The sequence below is a fragment of the Schistocerca americana genome, chromosome 3, assembly GCF_021461395.2.
Source record: "Schistocerca americana isolate TAMUIC-IGC-003095 chromosome 3, iqSchAmer2.1, whole genome shotgun sequence".
Lineage (NCBI taxonomy): Eukaryota > Metazoa > Arthropoda > Insecta > Orthoptera > Acrididae > Schistocerca > Schistocerca americana.
This window is the reverse complement of record NC_060121.1, coordinates 10,511,111-10,531,667: the sequence shown is the minus strand read 5'-3', so window position 1 is coordinate 10,531,667 and position 20,557 is coordinate 10,511,111.

Below are 20,557 nucleotides of genomic sequence, written 5' to 3'. Positions count from 1 at the left end.
CTTGTCCTTAAGTCGGCCTTGTGCCTTTTGTATTTCATTCCGATTCAATTTCTGTGTTTCATCGTCAATAAGATGGTACAAGGGATACGGTATACCTGAAGTGAAGCATCGGAATCAATAACTAGTGTCATAGGAATGGTTCAAGACATAGACAGTAAGAAGAGTCAGTCTTCTAGTACTTGAGCCGGCAATGTGCCTTTTGTATTAAATTCCGATGCAATTTCTGTGTTTCATCGTCAATAAGAAGGTCCAAGGGATACAGTAAACCTGAAGTCAAGCATCGGAATCTATAACTAGTGTCACAGGAATAGTTCAAAACATAGACAATAAGAAGATTCAGTCTTTTTGTACTTAAGTCAGCATTCTGCCTTTTGTATTTAATTCCGATGTAGTTTCTGTGTTTCATCGTCAGTAAAAAGGTCCAAATGATACAGTAAACCTGAAGTGAAGCATCGGAATCTATAACTAGTGTCATAGGAATGGTTCAAAACATTGTCAGTAAGATGAGTCAGTCTTCATGTACTTAAGTCGCCATTGTGCCTTTTGTATTTAATTCCAATGCTATTTCTGTGTTTCATCGTCAATAAGAAGGTCAGAGGGATACAGTAAAACCTGAAGTGAAGCATCGGAATCAATAACTAGTGTCATAGGAATGGTTCAAAACATAGACAGTAAGAAGTGTCAGTCTTCTTGTACTTGAGTCGGCATTGTGCCTTTTGTATTAAATTTCCGATGCAATTTCTGTGTTTCATCGTCAGTAAGAAGGTCCAAGGGATACTGTAAACCTGAAGTCAAGCATCGGAATCTATAACTAGTGTCACAGGAATTGCTCAAAACATAGTCAGTACTTAGGTCGGCATTGTGCCTTTTGTATTTCATTCCGATGCAATTTCTGTGTTTCATCGTCAATAAGAAGATCCAAGGTATACAGTAAACCTGAAGTGAAGCATCGAAATCTATAACTAGTGTCACAGGAATGGTTCAAAACATAGTCAGAAAGAAGAGTCAGTCCTCCTGTACTGAAGTCGGCCTTGTGCCTTTTGTATTTAATTCCGATGCAACTTCTGTGTTTCATCGTTAATAAGAAGGTCCAAGGGATAAAGTAAACCTGAAGTGAAGCATCGGAATCTATAACTAGTGTCATAGGAATGGTTCAAAACATTGCTGTAAGAAGAGTCAGTATTCTTGTACTTGAGTTGGCATTGTGCCTTCTGTATTTGATTCCGATGCAATTTCTGTGTTTCATCGTCAATAAGAAATTCCAAGGCATACAGTAAACCTAAAGTGAAGCATCGGAATCGATAACTAGTGTCAATGGAATGGTTCAAAACATAGACAGTAAGAAGAGTCAGTCTTCTTGTACTTAAGTCGGCATTGTGCGTTTTGTATTTAATTCCAGTGCAATTTTGTGTTTCATCGTCACTAAGAAGGTCAGAGGGACACAGTGAACCTGGAGTGAAGCATCGGACTCTATAACTAATGTCACATGAATGGTACAAAACATAGTCAGTAAGAAGAGTCAGTCTTTTTGTTCTTAAGTCGGCCTTGTGCCTTTTGTATTTAATTCCGATGCAATTTCTGTGTTTCATCGTCAATAAGATGGTACAAGGGATACAGTTAACCTGGAGTGAAGAATCGGAATCTATAACTAGTGTCACAGGAATGGTTCAAAACATAGTCCGTAAGAAGAGTCGGTCTTCATGTACTTAAGTCAGCATTGTGCCTTTTGTATATAATTCCGGTGCAATTTCTGTGTTTCATCGTCAATAAGATGGTCCAAGGGATACAGTAAACCTGAAGTGAAGCATCGGAATCTATAACTAGTGTCACAGGAATGGTTCAAAACATAGACAGTAAGGAGAGTCAGTCTTCTTGTACTTAAGTCGGCATTGTACCTTTTGTATTTAATTCCGACGCAATTTCTGTGTTTCATCGTCAATAAGAAGGTCAGAGGGATACAGTAAACCTGAAGTGAAGCATCGGAATCAATAACTGGTGTCATAGGAATGGTTCAAGACATAGACAGTAAGAAGAGTCAGTCCTCTAGTACTTGAGCCAGCATTGTGCCTTTTGTATTAAATTCCGATGCAATTTCTGTGTTTCATCGTCAATAAGAAGGTCCAAGGGATACAGTAAACCTGAAGTCAAGCATCGGAATCTATAACTAGTGTCACAGGAATGGTTCAAATCATAGTCAGTACTTAGGTCGGCATTGTGCCTTTTGTATTTTATTCCGATGCAATTTCTGTGTTTCATCGTCAATAAGAAGGTCCAAGGGATACAGTAAACCTGAAGTGAAGCATAGGAATCTATAACTAGTGTCATAGGAATGGTTCAAAACATAGACAGTAAGAAATGTCAGTATTCTTGTACTTAAGTCGGCATTGTGCCTTTTGTATTTGATTCCGATGCAATTTCTGTGTTTCATCGTTAATACGAAATTCCAAGGGATACAGAAAACCTAAAGTGAAGCATCTGAATCGATAACTAGTGTCAATGGAATGGTTCAAAACATAGACAGTAAGAAGAGTCAGTCTTCTTGTACTTAAGTCGGCATTGTGCGTTTTGTATTTAATTCCAGTGCAATTTCTGTGTTTCATCGTCATTAAGGAGGTCAGAGGGACGCAGTGAACCTGGAGTGAAGCATCGGACTCTATAACTAATGTCACATGAATGGTACAAAACATAGTCAGTAAGAAGAGTCAGTCTTTTTGTTCTTAAGTCGGCCTTGTGCCTTTTGTATTTAATTCCGATGCAATTTCTGTGTTTCATCGTCAATAAGATGGTACAAGGGATACAGTTAACCTGGAGTGAAGAATCGGAATCTATAACTAGTGTCACAGGAATGGTTCAAAACATAGTCCGTAAGAAGAGTCGGTCTTCATGTACTTAAGTCAGCATTGTGCCTTTTGTATATAATTCCGGTGCAATTTCTGTGTTTCATCGTCAATAAGATGGTCCAAGGGATACAGTAAACCTGAAGTGAAGCATCGGAATCTATAACTAGTGTCACAGGAATGGTTCAAAACATAGACAGTAAGGAGAGTCAGTCTTCTTGTACTTAAGTCGGCATTGTGCCTTTTGTATTTCATTCCGGTCTACTTTCTGTGTTTCATCGTCAATAAGAAGGTCAGTGGAATACAGTAAACCTGAGGTGAAGCATCGGAATCTATAACTAGTGTCACAGGAATGGTTCAAAACATAGACAATAAGAAGATTCAGTCTTTTTGTACTTAAGTCAGCATTGTGCCTTTTGTATTTAATTCCGATGTAGTTTCTGTGTTTCATCGTCATTAAAAAGGTCCAAATGATACAGTAAACCTGAAGTGAAGCATCGGAATCTATAACTGGTGTCAATGGAATGGTTCAAAACATAGACAGTAAGAAGAGTCAGTCTTCTTGTACTTAATTCGGCATTGTGCCTTTTGTATTTAATTCCGATGCGATTTCTGTGTTTCATCGTCAATAAGATGGTACAAGGGATACAGTTAACCTGGAGTGAAGAATCGGAATCTATAACTAGTGTCACAGTAATGTTTCAAAACATAGTCAGTAAGAAGTGTCGGTCTTCATGTACTTAAGTCAGCATTGTGCCTTTTGTATATAATTCCGGTGCAATTTCTGTGTTTCATCGTCAATAAGAAGGTCCAAGGGATACAGTAAACCTGAAGTGAACCATCGGAATCTATAACTAGTGTCACAGGAATGGTTCAAAACATAGACAGTAAGGAGAGTCAGTCATCTTGTACTTTAGTCGGCATTGTGCCTTTTGAATTTCATTCCGATCTAATTTCTGTGTTTCATCGTCAATAAGAAGGTCAGTGGAATACAGTAAACCTGAGGTGAAGCATCGGAATCTATAACTAATGTCACAGGAATGGTTCAAAACATAGCTAGGAAGAAGAGTCAGTCTTCTTGTACTTGAGTCGGCATCTGCCATTTGTATTAAATTCCGATACAATTTCTGTGTTTCATCGTCAATAAGAAGGTCCTAGGGATACAGTAATCCTGAAGTCAAGCATCGGAATTTATAACTAGTGTCACAGGAATGGTTCAAAACATAGACAATTAGAAGATTCAGTCTTTTTGTACTTAAGTCAGCATTGTGCCTTTTGTATTTAATTCCGATGTAGTTTCTGTGTTTCATCGTCAATAAAAAGGTCCAAATGATACAGTTAACCTGGAGTGAAGAATCGGAATCTATAACTAGTGTCACAGGAATGGTTCAAAACATAGACAGTAAGGAGAGTCAGTTTTCTTGTACTTATGCGGCATTGTGCCTTTTGTATTTCATTCCGATCTAATTTCTGTGTTTCATCGTCAATAAGAAGGTCAGTGGAATACAGTAAACCTGAAGTGAAGCATCGGAATCTATAACTTGTGTCATAGGAATGGTTAAAAACATAGACAGTAAGAAGAGTCAGTCTTCTTTTTCTTGAGTCGGCATTGTGCCTTTTGTATTTGATTCCGATGCAATTTCTGTGTTTCATCGTCAATAAGATGGTCCAAGGGATACAGTAAACCTAAAGTGAAGCATCGGAATCGATAACTAGTGTCAATGGAATGGTTCAAAGCATAGACAGTAAGAAGAGTCAGTCTTCTTGTACTTAAGTCGGCATTGTGCGTTTTGTATTTTATTCCAGTGCAATTTCTGTGTTTCATCGTCATAAAGAAGGTCAGAGGGATACAGTAAACCTGAAGTGAAGCATCGGACTCTATAACTAATGTCACATGAATGGTCCAAAACATAGTCAGTAAGAAGAGTCAGTCTTGTTGTTCATAAGTCGGCCTTGTACCTTTTGTATTTATTTCCGATGCAATTTCTGTGTTTCATCGTCAATAAGAAGGTCAGAATGATACAGTAAACCTGAAGTGAAGCATCGGAATCAATAACTAGTGTCATAGGAATGGTTCAAGACATAGACAGTAAGAAGAGTCAGTCTTCTAGTACTTGAGCCGGCATTGTGCCTTTTGTATTAAATTCCGATGCATTTTCTGTGTTTCATCGTCAATAAGAAGGTCCAAGGGATACAGTAAACCTAAAGTCAAGCATCGGAATCTATAACTAGTGTCACAGGAATGGTTCAAAACATAGTCAGTACTTAGGTCGGCATTGTGCCTTTTGTATTTAATTCCGATGCGATTTCTGTGTTTCATCGTCAATAAGAAGGTCCAAGGTATACAGTAAACCTGAAGTGAAGCATCGAAATCTATAACAAGTGTCACAGGAATGGTCCAAAATATAGTCAGAAAGAAGAGTCAGTCTTCCTGTACTGAAGTCGGCATTGTGCCTTTTGTATTTAATTCCGATGCAACTTCTGTGTTTCATCGTTAATAAGAAGGTCCAAGGGATACAGTAAACCTGAAGAGAAGAATCGGAATCTATAACTAGTGTCAATGGAATGGTTCAAAACATAGACAGTAAGAAGAGTCAGTCTTCTTGTACTTAAGTCGGCATTGTGCGTTTTGTATTTAATTCCAGTGCAATTTCTGTGTTTCATCGTCATTAAGAAGGTCAGAGGGACACAGTGAACCTGGAGTGAAGCATCGGACTCTATAACTAATGTCACATGAATGGTACAAAACATAGTCAGTAAGAAGAGTCAGTCTTCTTATTCATAAGTCGGCCTTGTGCCTTTTGTATTTAATTCCGATGCAATTTCTGTGTTTCATCGTCAATAAGATGGTACAAGGGATACAGTTAACCTGGAGTGAAGAATCGGAATCTATAACTAGTGTCACAGTAATGGTTCAAAACATAGTCTGTAAGAAGAGTCGGTCTTCATGTACTTAAGTCAGCATTGTGCCTTTTGTATATAATTCCGGTGCAATTTCTGTGTTTCATCGTCAATAAGAAGGTCCAAGGGATACAGTAAACCTGAAGTGAACCATCGGAATCTATAACTAGTGTCACAGGAATGGTTCAAAACATAGACAGTAAGAAGAGTCAGTCTTCTTGTACTTTAGTCGGCATTGTGCCTTTTGAATTTCATTCCGATCTAATTTCTGTGTTTCATCGTCAATAAGAAGGTCAGTGGAATACAGTAAACCTGAGGTGAAGCATCGGAATCTATAACTAATGTCACAGGAATGGTTCAAAACATAGCTAGGAAGAAGAGTCAGTCTTCTTGTACTTGAGTCGGCATCTGCCTTTTGTATTAAATTCCGATGCAATTTCTGTGTTTCATCGTCAATAAGAAGGTCCTAGGGATACAGTAATCCTGAAGTCAAGCATCGGAATTTATAACTAGTGTCACAGGAATGGTTCAAAACATAGACAATAAGAAGATTCAGTCTTTTTGTACTTAAGTCAGCATTGTGCCTTTTGTATTTAATTCCGATGTAGTTACTGTGTTTCATCGTCAATAAAAAGGTCCAAATGATACAGTTAACCTGGAGTGAAGAATCGGAATCTATAACTAGTGTCACAGGAATGGTTCAAAACATAGACAGTAAGGAGAGTCAGTCTTCTTGTTCTTTAGTCGGCATTGTGCCTTTTGTATTTCATTCCGATCTAATTTCTGTGTTTCATCGCCAATAAGGTCAGTGGAATACAGTAAGCCCGAAGAGAAGCATCGGAATCTATAACTTGTGTCATAGGAATGGTTAAAAACATAGACAGTAAGAAGAGTCAGTCTTCTTTTTCTTGAGTCGGTATTGTGCCTTTTGTATTTAATTCCGATGCAACTTCTGTGTTTCATCGTTAATAGGAAGGTCCAAGAGATACAGTAAACCTGAAGTGAAGCATCGAAATCTATAACTAGTGTCAATGGAATGGTTCAAAACATAGACAGTAAGAAGAGTCAGTCTTCTTGTACTTAAGTCGGCATTGTGCGTTTTGTATTTTATTCCAGTGCAATTTCTGTGTTTCATCGTCGTAAAGAAGGTCAGAGGGATACAGTAAACCTGAAGTGAAGCATCGGACTCTATAACTAATTTCACATGAATGGTTCAAAACATAGTCAGTAAGAAGAGTCAGTCTTCTTGTTCATAAGTCGGCCTTGTGCCTTTTGTATTTATTTCCGATGCAATTTCTGTGTTTCATCGTCAATAAGAAGGTCCAAGGGATACAGTTAACCTGGAGTGAAGCATCGGAATCTATAACTAGTGTCACAGGAATGGTTCAAATAATAGTCAGTAAGAAGAGTCGGTCTTCATGTACATAAGTCAGCATTATGCCTTTTGTATATAATTCCGGTGCAATTTCTGTGTTTCATCGTCAATAAGAAGGTCCAAGGGAAACAGTAAACCTGAAGTGAAGCATCGGAATCTATAACTAGTGTCACAGGAATGGTTAAAACATAGTCAGTAAGAAGAGTCAGTCTTCTTGTCCTTAAGTCGGCATTGTGCCTTTTGTATTTTATTCCGATACAATATCTGTGTTTCATCGACAATAAGAAGATCCAAGGGATATAGTAAACCTGAAGTGAAGCATCGGAATCTATAACTAGTGTCACAGGAATGGTTCAAAGCATAGACAGTAAGGAGAGTCAGTCTTCTTGTACTTAAGTCGTCATTGTGCCCTTTGTATTTCATTCCGGTGCAATCTCTGTGTTTCATCGTCAATAAGAAGGTCAGAGGAATACAGTAAACCTGAACTGAAGCATCGGAATCTATAACTAGTGTCACAGAAATGGTTCAAATCATAGACAGGAAGAAGAGTCAGTCTTCTTGTACTTGAGTCGGCAATCTGCCTTTTGTATTAAATTCCGATGCAATTTCTGTGTTTCATCGTCAATAAGAAGGTCCTAGGGATACAGTAATCCTGAAGTCAAGCATCGGAATCTATAACTAGTGTCACAGGAATGGTTTAAAACATAGACAATAAGAAGATTCAGTCTTTTTGTTCTTAAGTCAGCATTGTGCCTTTTGTTATTAATTCCGATGTAGTTTCTGTGTTTCATCGTCAATAAAAAGGTCCAAATGATACAGTAAACCTGATGTGAAGCATCGGAATCTATAACTAGTGTCATAGGAATGGTTCAAAACATTGTCAGTAAGATGAGTCAGTCTTCATGTACTTAAGTCGCCATTGTGCCTTTTGTATTTAATTCCAGTGCAATTTCTGTGTTTCATCGTCAATAAGAAGGTCGGAGGGATACAGTAAAACCTGAAGTGAAGCATCGGAATCAATAACAAGTGTCATAGGAATGGTTCAAAATATAGACAGTTAGAAGAGTCAGTCTTCTTGTACTTGAGTCGGCATTGTGCCTTTTGTATTAAATTCCGATGCATTTTCTGTGTTTCATCGTCAATAAGAAGGTCCAAGGGATACAGTAAACCTGAAGTCAAGCATCGGAATCTATAACTAGTGTCACAGGAATGGTTCAAAACATAGTCAGTACTTAAGTCGGCATTGTGCCTTTTGTATTTCTTTGCGATGCAATTTCTGTGTTTCATCGTCAATAAGTAGGTCCAAGGGATACAGTAAACCTGAAGTGAAGCATCGGAATCTATAACTAGTGTCACAGGAATGGTTCAAAACATAGTCAGTAAGATGAGTCAGTCTTCATGTACTTAAGTCGCCATTGTGCCTTTTGTATTTAATTCCGACGCAATTTCTGTGTTTCATCGTCAATAAGAAGGTCAGAGGGATACAGTAAACCTGAAGAGAAGCATCGGAATCAATAACTAGTGTCATAGGAATGGTTCAAGACATAGACAGTAAGAAGAGTCAGTCTTCTAGTACTTGGGCCGTCATTGTGCCTTTTGTATTAAACTCCGATGCAATTTCTGTGTTTCATCGTCAATAAGAAGGTCCAAGGGATACAGTAAACCTGAAGTCAAGCATCGGAATCTATAACTAGTGTCACAGGAATGGTTCAAAACATAGACAGTAAGTAGATACAGACTTGTTGTACTTAAGTCGGCATTGTTTCTTTTGTATTTAGTTCCGATACAATTTCTGTGTTTCATCGACAATAAGAAGGTCCAAGGGATACAGTAAACCTGAAGTGAAGCATCGGAATCTATAACTAGTGTCACAGGAATGGTTCAAAACATAGACAGTAAGGAGAGTCAGTCTTCTTGTACTTAAGCCGGCATTGTGCCTTTTGTATTTCATTCCGGTCTAATTTCTGTGTTTCATCGTCAATAAGAAGGTCAGAGGAATACAGTAAACCTGAAGTGAAGCATCGGAATCTATAACTAATGTCACAGGAATGGTTCAAAACATAGACAGGAAGAAGAGTCAGTCTTCTTGTACTTATGTCGGCATTCTGCCTTTTCTATTAAATTCCGATGCAATTTCTGTGTTTCATCGTCAATAAGAAGGTCCTATGGATACAGTAATCCTGAAGTCAAGCATCGGAATCTATAACTAGTGTCACAGGAATGGTTCAAAACATAGGCAGTACTTAGGTCGGAATTGTGCCTTTTGTATTTCATTCCGATGCAATTTCTGTGTTTCATCATCAATAAGAAGGTCCAAGGTATACAGTAAACCTGAACTGAAGCATCGAAATCTATAACTAGTGTCACAGGAATGGTTCAAAACATAGTCAGAAAGAAGAGTCAGTCTTCCTGTACTGAAGTCGGCATTGTGCCTGTTGTATTTAATTCCGATGCAACTTCTGTGTTTCATCGTTAATAAGAAGGTCCAAGGGATAAAGTAAACCTGAAGTGAAGCATCGGAATCTATAACTAGTGTCATAGGAATGGTTCAAAACATTGCTGTAAGAAGAGTCAGTATTCTTGTACTTGAGTTGGCATTGTGCCTTTTGTATTTGATTCCGATGCAATTTCTGTGTTTCATCGTCAATAAGAAATTCCAAGGCATACAGTAAACCTAAAGTGAAGCATCAGAATCGATGACTAGTGTCAATGGAATGGTTCAAAACATAGACAGTAAGAAGAGTCAGTCTTCTTGTACTTAAGTCGGCATTGTGCGTTTTGTATTTAATTCCAGTGCAATTTCTGTGTTTCATCGTCACTAAGAAGGTCAGAGGGACACAGTGAACCTGGAGTGAAGCATCGGACTCTATAACTAATGTCACATGAATGGTACAAAACATAGTCAGTAAGAAGAGTCAGTCTTCTTGTTCTTAAGTCGGCCTTGTGCCTTTTGTATTTCATTCCGATGCAATTTCTGTGTTTCATCGTCAATAAGAAGGGCCAAGGGATACAGTATACCTGAACTGAAGCATCGGAATCTGTAACTAGTGTCACAGGAATGGTTCAAAATATAGTCAGTAAGATGAGTCACTCTTCATGTACTTAAGTCGCCATTGTGCCTTTTGTATTTAATTCCGACGCAATTTCTGTGTTTCATCGACAATAAGAGGGTCAGAGGGATACGGTAAACCTGAAGAGAAGCATCGGAATCAATAACTAGTGTCATAGGAATGGTTCAAGACATAGACAGTAAGAAGAGTCAGTCTTCTAGTACTTGCGCCGTCATTGTGCCTTTTGTATTAAACTCCGATGCAATTTCTGTGTTTCCTCGTCAATAAGAAGGTCCAAGGGATACAGTAAACCTGAAGTCAAGCATCGGAATCTATAACTAGTGTCACAGGAATGGTTCAAAACATAGACAGTAAGTAGATACAGACTTGTTGTACTTAAGTCGGCATTGTTTCTTTTGTATTTAGTTCCGATACAATTTCTGTGTTTCATCGACAATAAGAAGGTCCAAAGGATACAGTAAACCTGAAGTGAAGCATCGGAATCTATAACTAGTGTCACAGGAATGGTTCAAAACATAGACAGTAAGGAGAGTCAGTCTTCTTGTACTTAAGCCGGCATTGTGCCTTTTGTATTTCATTCCGGTCTAATTTCTGTGTTTCATCGTCAATAAGAAGGTCAGAGGAATAAAGTAAACCTGAAGTGAAGCATCGGAATCTATAACTAATGTCACAGGAATGGTTCAAAACATAGACAGGAAGAAGAGTCAGTCTTCTTGTACTTATGTCGGCATTCTGCCTTTTCTATTAAATTCCGATGCAATTTCTGTGTTTCATCGTCAATAAGAAGGTCCTATGGATACAGTAATCCTGAAGTCAAGCATCGGAATCTATAACTAGTGTCACAGGAATGGTTCAAAACATAGGCAGTACTTAGGTCGGAATTGTGCCTTTTGTATTTCATTCCGATGCAATTTCTGTGTTTCATCGTCAATAAGAAATTCCAAGGCATACAGTAAACCTAAAGTGAAGCATCAGAATCGATGACTAGTGTCAATGGAATGGTTCAAAACATAGACAGTAAGAAGAGTCAGTCTTCTTGTACTTAAGTCGGCATTGTGCGTTTTGTATTTAATTCCAGTGCAATTTCTGTGTTTCATCGTCACTAAGAAGGTCTGAGGGACACAGTGAACCTGGAGTGAAGCATCGGACTCTATAACTAATGTCACATGAATGGTACAAAACATAGTCAGTAAGAAGAGTCAGTCTTCTTGTTCTTAAGTCGGCCTTGTGCCTTTTGTATTTCATTCCGATGCAATTTCTGTGTTTCATCGTCAATAAGAAGGGCCAAGGGATACAGTATACCTGAACTGAAGCATCGGAATCTGTAACTAGTGTCACAGGAATGATTCAAAATATAGTCAGTGAGATGTGTCAGTCTCATGTACTTAAGTCGCCATTGTGCCTTTTGTATTTAATTCCGACGCAATTTCTTTGTTTCATCGTCAATAAGAAGGTCAGAGGGATACAGTAAACCTGAAGTGAAGCATCGGAATCAATAACTAGTGTCATAGGAATGGTTCAAGACATAGACAGTAAGAAGAGTCTGTCTTCTAGTACTTGAGCCAGCATTGTGCCTTTTGTATTAAATTCCGATGCAATTTCTGTGTTTCATCGTCAATTAGAAGGTCCAAGGGATACAGTAAACCTGAAGTCAAGCATCGGAATCTATAACTAGTGTCACAGGAATGGTTCAAAACATAGTCAGTACTTAAGTCGGCATTGTGCTTTTTGTATTTTATTCCGATGCAATTTCTGTGTTTCATCGTCAATAAGAAGGTCCAAGGTATACAGTAAAGCTGAAGTGAAGGATCGAAATCTATAACTAGTGTCACTGGAATGGTTCAAAACATAGTCAGAAAGAAGAGTCAGTCTTCCTGTACTGAAGTAGGCATTGTGCCTTTGTTTTTAATTCCGATGCAACTTCTGTGTTTCATCGTTAATAAGAAGGTCCAAGGGATACAGTAAACCTGAAGTGAAGCATAGGAATCTATAACTAGTGTCATAGGAATGGTTCAAAACATAGACAGTAAGAAAAGTCTGTCTTCTTGTACTTAAGTCGGCATTGTGTGTTTTGTATTTAATTCCAGTGCAATTTCTGTGTTTCATCGTCATTAAGAAGGTCAGAGGAACACAGTGAACCTGGAGTGAACCATCGGACTCTATAACTAATGTCACATGAATGGTACAAAACATAGTCAGTAAGAAGAGTCAGTCTTCTTGTTCATATGTCGGCCTAGTGCCTTTTGTATTTAATTCCGATGCAATTTCTGTGTTTCATCGTCAATAAGATGGGACAAGGGATACAGTTAACCTGTAGTGGAGAATCGGAATCTATAACTAGTGTCACAGGAATGGTTCAAAACATAGTCCGTAAGAAGAGTCGGTCTTCATGTACTTAAGTCAGCATTGTGCCTTTTGTATTTAATTCCGATGTAGTTTCTGTGTTTCATCGTCAATAAAAAGGTCCAAATGATCCAGTAAACCTGAAGTGAAGCATCGGAATCTATAACTGGTGTAAATGGAATGGTTCAAAACATAGACAGTAAGAAGAGTCAGTCTTCTTGTACTTAAGTCGGCATTGCGCCTTTTGTATTTAATTCCGATGCAACTTCCGTGTTTCATCGTTAATAAGAAGGTCCAAGAGATACAGTAAACCTGAAGTGAAGCATCGGAATCTATAACTAGTGTCATAGGAATGGTTCAAAACATAGACAGTAAGAAGAGTCAGTATTCTTGTACTTGAGTCGGCATTGTGCCTTTTGTATTTGATTCCGATGCAATTTCTGTGTTTCATCGTCAATAAGAAGGTCCAAGGGATACGGTAAACCCAAAGTGAAGCATCGGAATCGATAACTAGTGTCAATGGAATGGTTCAAAGCATAGACAGTAAGAAGAGTCAGTCTTCTTGTACTTAAGTCGTCATTGTGCGTTTTGTATTTTATTCCAGTGCAATTTCTGTGTTTCATCGTCATTAAGAAGGTCAGAGGGATACAGTATACCTGAACTGAAGCATCGGAATCTATAACTAGTGTCATTGGAATGGTTCAAACATAGTCAGTGAGATGAGTCAGTCTCATGTACTTAAGTCGCCATTGTGCCATTTGTATTTAATTCCGACGCAATTTCTGTGTTTCATCGTCAATAAGAAGGTCAGAGGGATACAGTAAACCTGAAGTGAAGCATCGGAATCAATAACTAGTGTCATAGGAATGGTTCAAGACATAGTCAGTACTTAGGTCGGCATTGTGCCTATTGTATTTAATTCCGATGCAATTTCTGTGTTTCATCGTCAATAAGATGGTCCAAGGTATACAGTAAACCTGAAGTGAAGCATCAAAATCTATAACTAGTGTCACAGGAATGGTCCAAAATATAGTCAGAAAGAAGAGTCAGTCTTCCTGTACTGAAGTCGGCATTGTGCCTTTTGTATTTAATTCCGATGCAACTTCTGTGTTTCATCGTTAAGAAGAAGGTCCAAGGGATACAGTAAACCTGAAGAGAAGCATCGGAATCTATAACTAGTGTCAATGGAATGGTTCAAAACATAGACAGTAAGAAGAGTCAGTCTTCTTGTACTTAAGTCGGCATTGTGCGTTTTGTATTTAATTCCAGTGCAATTTCTGTGCTTCATTGTCATTAAGAAGGTCAGAGGGACACAGTGAACCTGGAGTGAAGCATCGGACTCTATAACTAATGTCACATGAATTGTACAAAACATAGTCAGTAAGAAGAGTCAATCTTCTTGTTCCTAAGTCGGCCTTGTGCCTTTTGTATTTAATTCCGATGCAATTTCTGTGTTTCATCGTCAATAAGATGGTACAAGGGATACAGTTAACCTGGAGTGAAGAATCGGAATCTATAACTAGTGTCACAGGAATGGTTCAAAACATAGTCAGTAAGAAGAGTCGGTCTTCTTGTACTTAAGTCAGCATTGTGCCTTTTGTATATAATTCCGGTGCAATTTCTGTGTTTCATCGTTAATAAGAAGGTCCAAGGGATACAGTAAACCTGAAGTGAAGCATCTCAATCTATAACTAGTGTCACAGGAATGGTTCAAAGCATAGACAGTAAGGAGAGTCAGTCTTCTTGTACTTTAGTCGGCATTGTGCCTTTTGAATTTCATTCCGATCTAATTTCTGTGTTTCATCGTCAATAAGAAGGTCAGTGGAATATAGTAAACCTGAGGTGAAGCAACGGAATCTATAACTAATGTCACAGGAATGGTTCAAAACATAGCTAGGAAGAAGAGTCAGTCTTCTTGTACTTGAGTCGGCATCTGCCTTTTGTATTAAATTCCGATGCAATTTCTGTGTTTCATCGTCAATAAGAAGGTCCTAGGGATACAGTAATCCTGAAGTCAAGCATCGGAATTTATAAATAGTGTCACAGGAATGGTTGAAAACATAGACAATAAGAAGATTCAGTCTTTTTGTACTTAAGTCAGCATTGTGCCTTTTGTATTTAATTCCGATGTAGTTTCTGTGTTTCATCGTCGATAAAAAGGTCCAAATGATACAGTTAACCTGGAGTGAAGAATCGGAATCTATAACGAGTGTCACAGGAATGGTTCAAAACATAGACAGTAAGGAGAGTCAGTCTTCTTGTACTTTAGTCGGCATTTTGCCTTTTGTATTTCATTCCGATCTAATTTCTGTGTTTCATCGTCAATAAGAAGGTCAGTGGAATACAGTAAAACTGAAGTGAAGCATCGGAATCTATAACTTGTGTCATAGGAATGGTTAAAAACATAGACAGTAAGAAGAGTCAGTCTTCTTTTTCTTGAGTCGGTATTGTGCCTTTTGTATTTAATTCCGATGCATTTTCTGTGTTTCATCATTAATAAGAAGGTCCAAGAGATACAGTAAACCTGAAGTGAAGCATCGGAATCTATAACTAGTGTCATAGGAATGGTTCAAAACATAGACAGTAAGAAGAGTCAGTATTCGTGTACTTGAGTCAGCATTGTGCCTTTTGTATTTGATTCCGATGCAATTTCTGTGTTTCATCGTCAATAAGTTGGTCCAAGGGATACAGTAAACCTAAAGTGAAGCATCGGAATCGATAACTAGTGTCAATGGAAGGGTTCAAAGCATAGACAGTAAGAAGAGTCAGTCTTCTTGTACTTAAGTCGGCTTTGTGCGTTTTGTATTTTATTCCAGTGCAATTTCTGTGTTTCATCGTCATTAAGAAGGTCAGAGGGATACAGTAAACCTGAAGTGAAGCATCGGACCCTATAACTAATGTCACATGAATGGTTCAAAACATAGTCAGTAAGAAGAATCAGTCTTCTTGTTCATAAGTCGGCCTTGTGCCTTTTGTATTTATTTCCGATGCAATTTCTGTGTTTCATCGTCAATAAGAAGGTCCAAGGGATACAGTTAACCTGGAGTAAAGCATCGGAATCTATAACTAGTGTCACAGGAATGGTTCAAATCATAGTCAGTAAGAAGAGTCAGTCTTCTTGTCCTTAAGTCGGCATTGTGCCTTTTGTATTTAATTCCGATACAATTTCTGTGTTTCATCGACAATAAGAAGGTCCAAGGGATATAGTAAACCTGAAGTGAAGCATCGGAATCTATAACTAGTGTCACAGGAATGGTTCAAAGCATAGACAGTAAGGAGAGTCAGTCTTCATGTACTTAAGTCGGCATTGTGCCTTTTGTATTTCATTCCGGTGCAATCTCTGTGTTTCATCGTCAATAAGAAGGTCAGAGGAATACAGTAAACCTGAACTGCAGCATCGGAATCTATAACTAGTGTCACAGGAATGGTTCAAATCATAGACAGGAAGAAGAGTCAGTCTTCTTGTACTTGAGTCGGCATTCTACCTTTTGTATTAAATTCCGATGAAATTTCTGTGTTTCATCGTCAATAAGAAGGTCCTAGGGATACAGTAATCCTGAAGTCAAGCATCGGAATCTATAACTAGTGTCACAGGAATGGTTCAAACATAGACAGTAAGTAGATACAGACTTGTTGTACTTAAGTCGGCATTGTTTCTTTTGTATTTAGTTCCGATACAATTTCTGTGTTTCATCGACAATAAGAAGGTCCAAGGGATACAGTAAACCTGAAGTGAAGCATCGGAATCTATAACTAGTGTCACAGGAATGGTTCAAAACATAGACAGTACGGAGAGTCAGTATTCTTGTACTTGAGTCGGCATTGTGCCTTTTGTATTAAATTCCGATGCATTTTCTGTGTTTCATCGTCAATAAGAAGGTCCAAGGGATACAGTAAACCTGAAGTAAAGCATCGGAATCTATAACTAGTGTCACAGGAATGATTCAAAACATAGTCAGTACTTAAGTCGGCATTGTGCCTTTTGTATTTCATTGCGATGCAATTTCTGTGTTTCATCGACTATAAGAAGGTCCAAGGGATACAGTAAACTTGAAGTGAAGCATCGGAATCTATAACTAGTGTCACAGGAATGGTTCAAAACATAGACAGTAAGGAGAGTCAGTCTTCTTGTACTTAAGTCGGCATTGTGCCTTTTGTATTTCATTCTGGTGCAATTTCTGTGTTTCATCGTCAATAAGAAGGACAGAGGAATACAGTAAACCTGAAGTGAAGCATCGGAATCTATAGCTAGTGTCACAGGAGTGGTTCAAAACATTGACAGGAAGAAGAGTCAGTCTTCTTGTACTTGAGTCGGCATTCTGCCTTTTGTATTAAATTCCGATGCAATTTCTGTGTTTCATCGTCAATAAGAAGGTCCTAGGGATACAGTAATCCTGAAGTCAAGCATCGGAATCTATAACTAGTGTCACAGAATGGTTCAAAACATAGACAGTAAATAGATACAGACTTGTTGTACTTAAGTCGGCATTGTTTCTTTTGTATTTAGTTCCGATACAATTTCTGTGTTTCATCGACAATAAGAAGGTCCAAGGGATACAGTAAACCTGAAGTGAAGCATCGGAATCTATAACTAGTGTCACAGGAATGGTTCAAAACATAGACAGTAAGGAGAGTCAGTCTACTTGTACTTAAGCCAGCATTGTGCCTTTTGTATTTCATTCCGGTCTAATTTCTGTGTTTCATCGTCAATAAGAAGGTCAGAGGAATACAGTAAACTTGAAGTGAAGCATCGGAATCTATAATTAGTGTCACAGGAATGGTTCAAATCATAGTAAGAAGAGTCAGTCTTCTTGTCCTTAAGTCGGCATTGTGCCTTTTGTATTAAATTCCGATGCAATTTCTGTGTTTCATCGTCAATAAGAAGGTCCTATGGATACAGTAATCCTGAAGTCAAGCATCGGAATCTATAACTAATGTCACAGGAATGGTTCAAAACATAGACAATAAGAAGATTTAGTCTTTTTGTACTTAAGTCAGCATTGTGCCTTTTGTATTTAATTCCGATGTAGTTTCTGTGTTTCTTCGTCAATAAAAAGGTCCAAATGATACAGTAAACCTGAAGTGAAGCATCGGAATCTATAACTGGTGTCAATGGAATGGTTCAAAACATAGACAGTAAGAAGAGTCAGTCTTCTTGTACTTAAGTCGGCATTGTGCCTTTTGTATTTAATTCCGGTGCAATTTCTGTGTTTCATCGTCAATAAGAAGGTCGGAGCGATACAGTAAACCTGAAGTGAAGCATCGGAATCTATAACTAGTGTCATACGAATGGTTAAAAACATAGACATTAAGAAGAGTAAGTCTTCTTGTTCTTGAGTCGGCATTGTGCTTTTTGTATTTAATCCCGATGCAACTTCTGTGTTTCATCGTTAATAAGAAGGTCCAAGGGATACAGTAAAAATGAAGTGAAGCATCGGAATCTATAACTAGTGTCATAGGAATGGTTCAAAACATAGACAGTAAGAAGAGTCAGTATTCTAGTGGTTGAGTCGGCATTGTGCCTTTTGTATTTGATTCCGATGCAATTTCTGTGTTTCATCGTCAATAAGAAGGTCCAAGGGATACAGTAAACTTAAAGTGAAGCATCGGAATCGATAACTAGTGTCAATGGAATGGTTCAAAGCATAGACAGTAAGAAGAGTCAGTCTTTTTGTACATAAGTCGGCATTGTGCGTTTTGTATTTTATTCCAGTGCAATTTCTATGTTTCATCGTCATTAAGAAGGTCAGAGGGATACAGTAAACCTGAAGTGAAGCATCGGACTCTATAACTAATGTCACATGAATGGTTCAAAACATTGTCAGTAAGAAGAGTCAGTCTTCTTGTCCTTAAGTCGGCATTGTGCCTTTTGTATTTAATTCCGATGCAATTTATGTGTTTCATCGTCAATAAGAAGGTCCTAGGGATACAGTAATCCTGAAGTCAAGCATCGGAATCTATAACTAGTGTCACAGGAATGGTTCAAAACATAGATAATAAGCAGGTTCAGTCTTTTTGTACTTAAGTCAGCATTGTGCCTTTTGTATTTAATTCCGACGCAATTTCTGTGTTTCATCGTCAATAAGAAGGTCAGAGGGATACAGTAAACCTGAAGTGAAGCATCGGAATCAATAACTAGTGTCATAGGAATGGTTCAAGACATAGACAGTAAGAAGAGTCAGTCTTCTAGTACTTGAGCCGGCATGGTGCCTTTTGTATTAAATTCCGATGCAATTTCTGTGTTTCATCGTCAATAAGAAGGTCCAAGGGATACAGTAAACCTGAAGTCAAGCATCGGAATCTATAACAAGTGTCACAGGAATGGTTCAAATCATAGTCAGTTCTTAGGTCGGCATTGTGCCTTTTGTACTTCATTCCGATGCAATTTGTGTGTTTCATCGTCAATAAGAAGGTCCAAGGTATACAGTAAACCTAAAGTGAGGCATCGAAATCTATAACTAGTGTCACAGGAATGGTTCAAAACATAGTCAGAAAGAAGAGTCAGTCTTCCTGTACTGAAGTCGGCATTGTGCCCTTTGTATTTAAATCCGATGCAACTTCTGTGTTTCATCGCTAATAAGAAGGTCCAAGGGATACAGTAAACCTGAAGTGAAGCATAGGAATCTATAACTAGTGTCATAGGAATGGTTCAAAACATAGACAGTAAGAAGAGTCAGTATTCTTGTACTTGAGTCGGCATTGTGCCTTTTGTATTTGATTCCGACGCAATTTCTGTGTTTCATCGTCAATAAGAAATTCCAAGGGATACAGTAAACCTAAAGTGAAGCATCGGAATCGATAACTAGGGTCAATGGAATGGTTCAAAACATTGACAGTAAGAAGAGTCAGTCTTCTTGTACTTAAGTCGGCATTGTGCGTTTTGCTTTTAATACCAGTGCAATTTCTGTGTTTCATCGTCATTAAGAAGGTCAGAGGGACACAGTGAACCTGGAGCGAAATATCGGACTCTATAACTAATGTCACATGAATGGTACAAAACATAGTCAGTAAGAAGAGTCAGTCTTCTTGTTCTTAAGTCGGCCTTGTGCCTTTTGTATTTAATTCCGATGCAATTTCTGTGTTTCATCGTCAATAAGATGGTACAAGGGATACAGTTAACCTGGAGTGAAGAATCTATAACTAGTGTCACAATAATGGTTCAAAACATAGTCAGTAAGAAGAGTCGGTCTTCATGTACTTAAGTCAATATTGTGCCTTTTGTATATAATTACGGTGCAATTTCTGTGTTTCATCGTCAATAAGACGGTCCAAGGGAGACAGTAAACCTGAAGTGAAGCATCGGAATCTATAACTAGTGTCAGAGGAATGGTTAAAGACATAGTCAGTAAGAAGAGTCAGTCTTCTTGTCCTTAAGTCGGCGTTGTGCCGTTTGTATTTAATTCCGATGCAATTTCTGTGTTTCATCGTCAATAAGAAGGTCCAAGGGATACAGTAAACCTGGAGTGAAGCATAGGAATCTATAACTAGTGTCATACTAATGGTTCAAACATAGACAGTAAGAAGAGACAGTATTCTTGTAGTTGAGTTGGCATTGTGCCTTTTGTATTTGATTCCGATGCAATTTCTGTGTTTCATCGTCAATAAGAAGGTCCAAGGGATACAGTAAACCTGAAGTGAAGCATCGGAATCTATAACTAGTGTCGTACTAATGGTTCAAACATAGACAGTAAGAAGAGACAGTATTCTTGTAGTTGAGTTGGCATTGTGCCTTTTGTATTTGATTCCGATGCAATTTCTGTGTTTCATCGTCAATAAGAAGGTCCATGGGATACAGTAAACCTAAAGTGTAGCATCGGAATCGATAACTATTGTCAATGAAATGGTTCAAAACATAGACAGTAAGAAGAGTCACTCTTCTTGTACTTAAGTCGGCATTGTGCGTTTTGTATTTTATTCCAGTGCAATTTCTGTGTTTCATCGTCATTAAGAAGGTCAGAGGGATACAGTAAACCTGAAGTGAAGCATCGGACTCTATAACTAATGTGACATAAACGGTTCAAAACATAGTC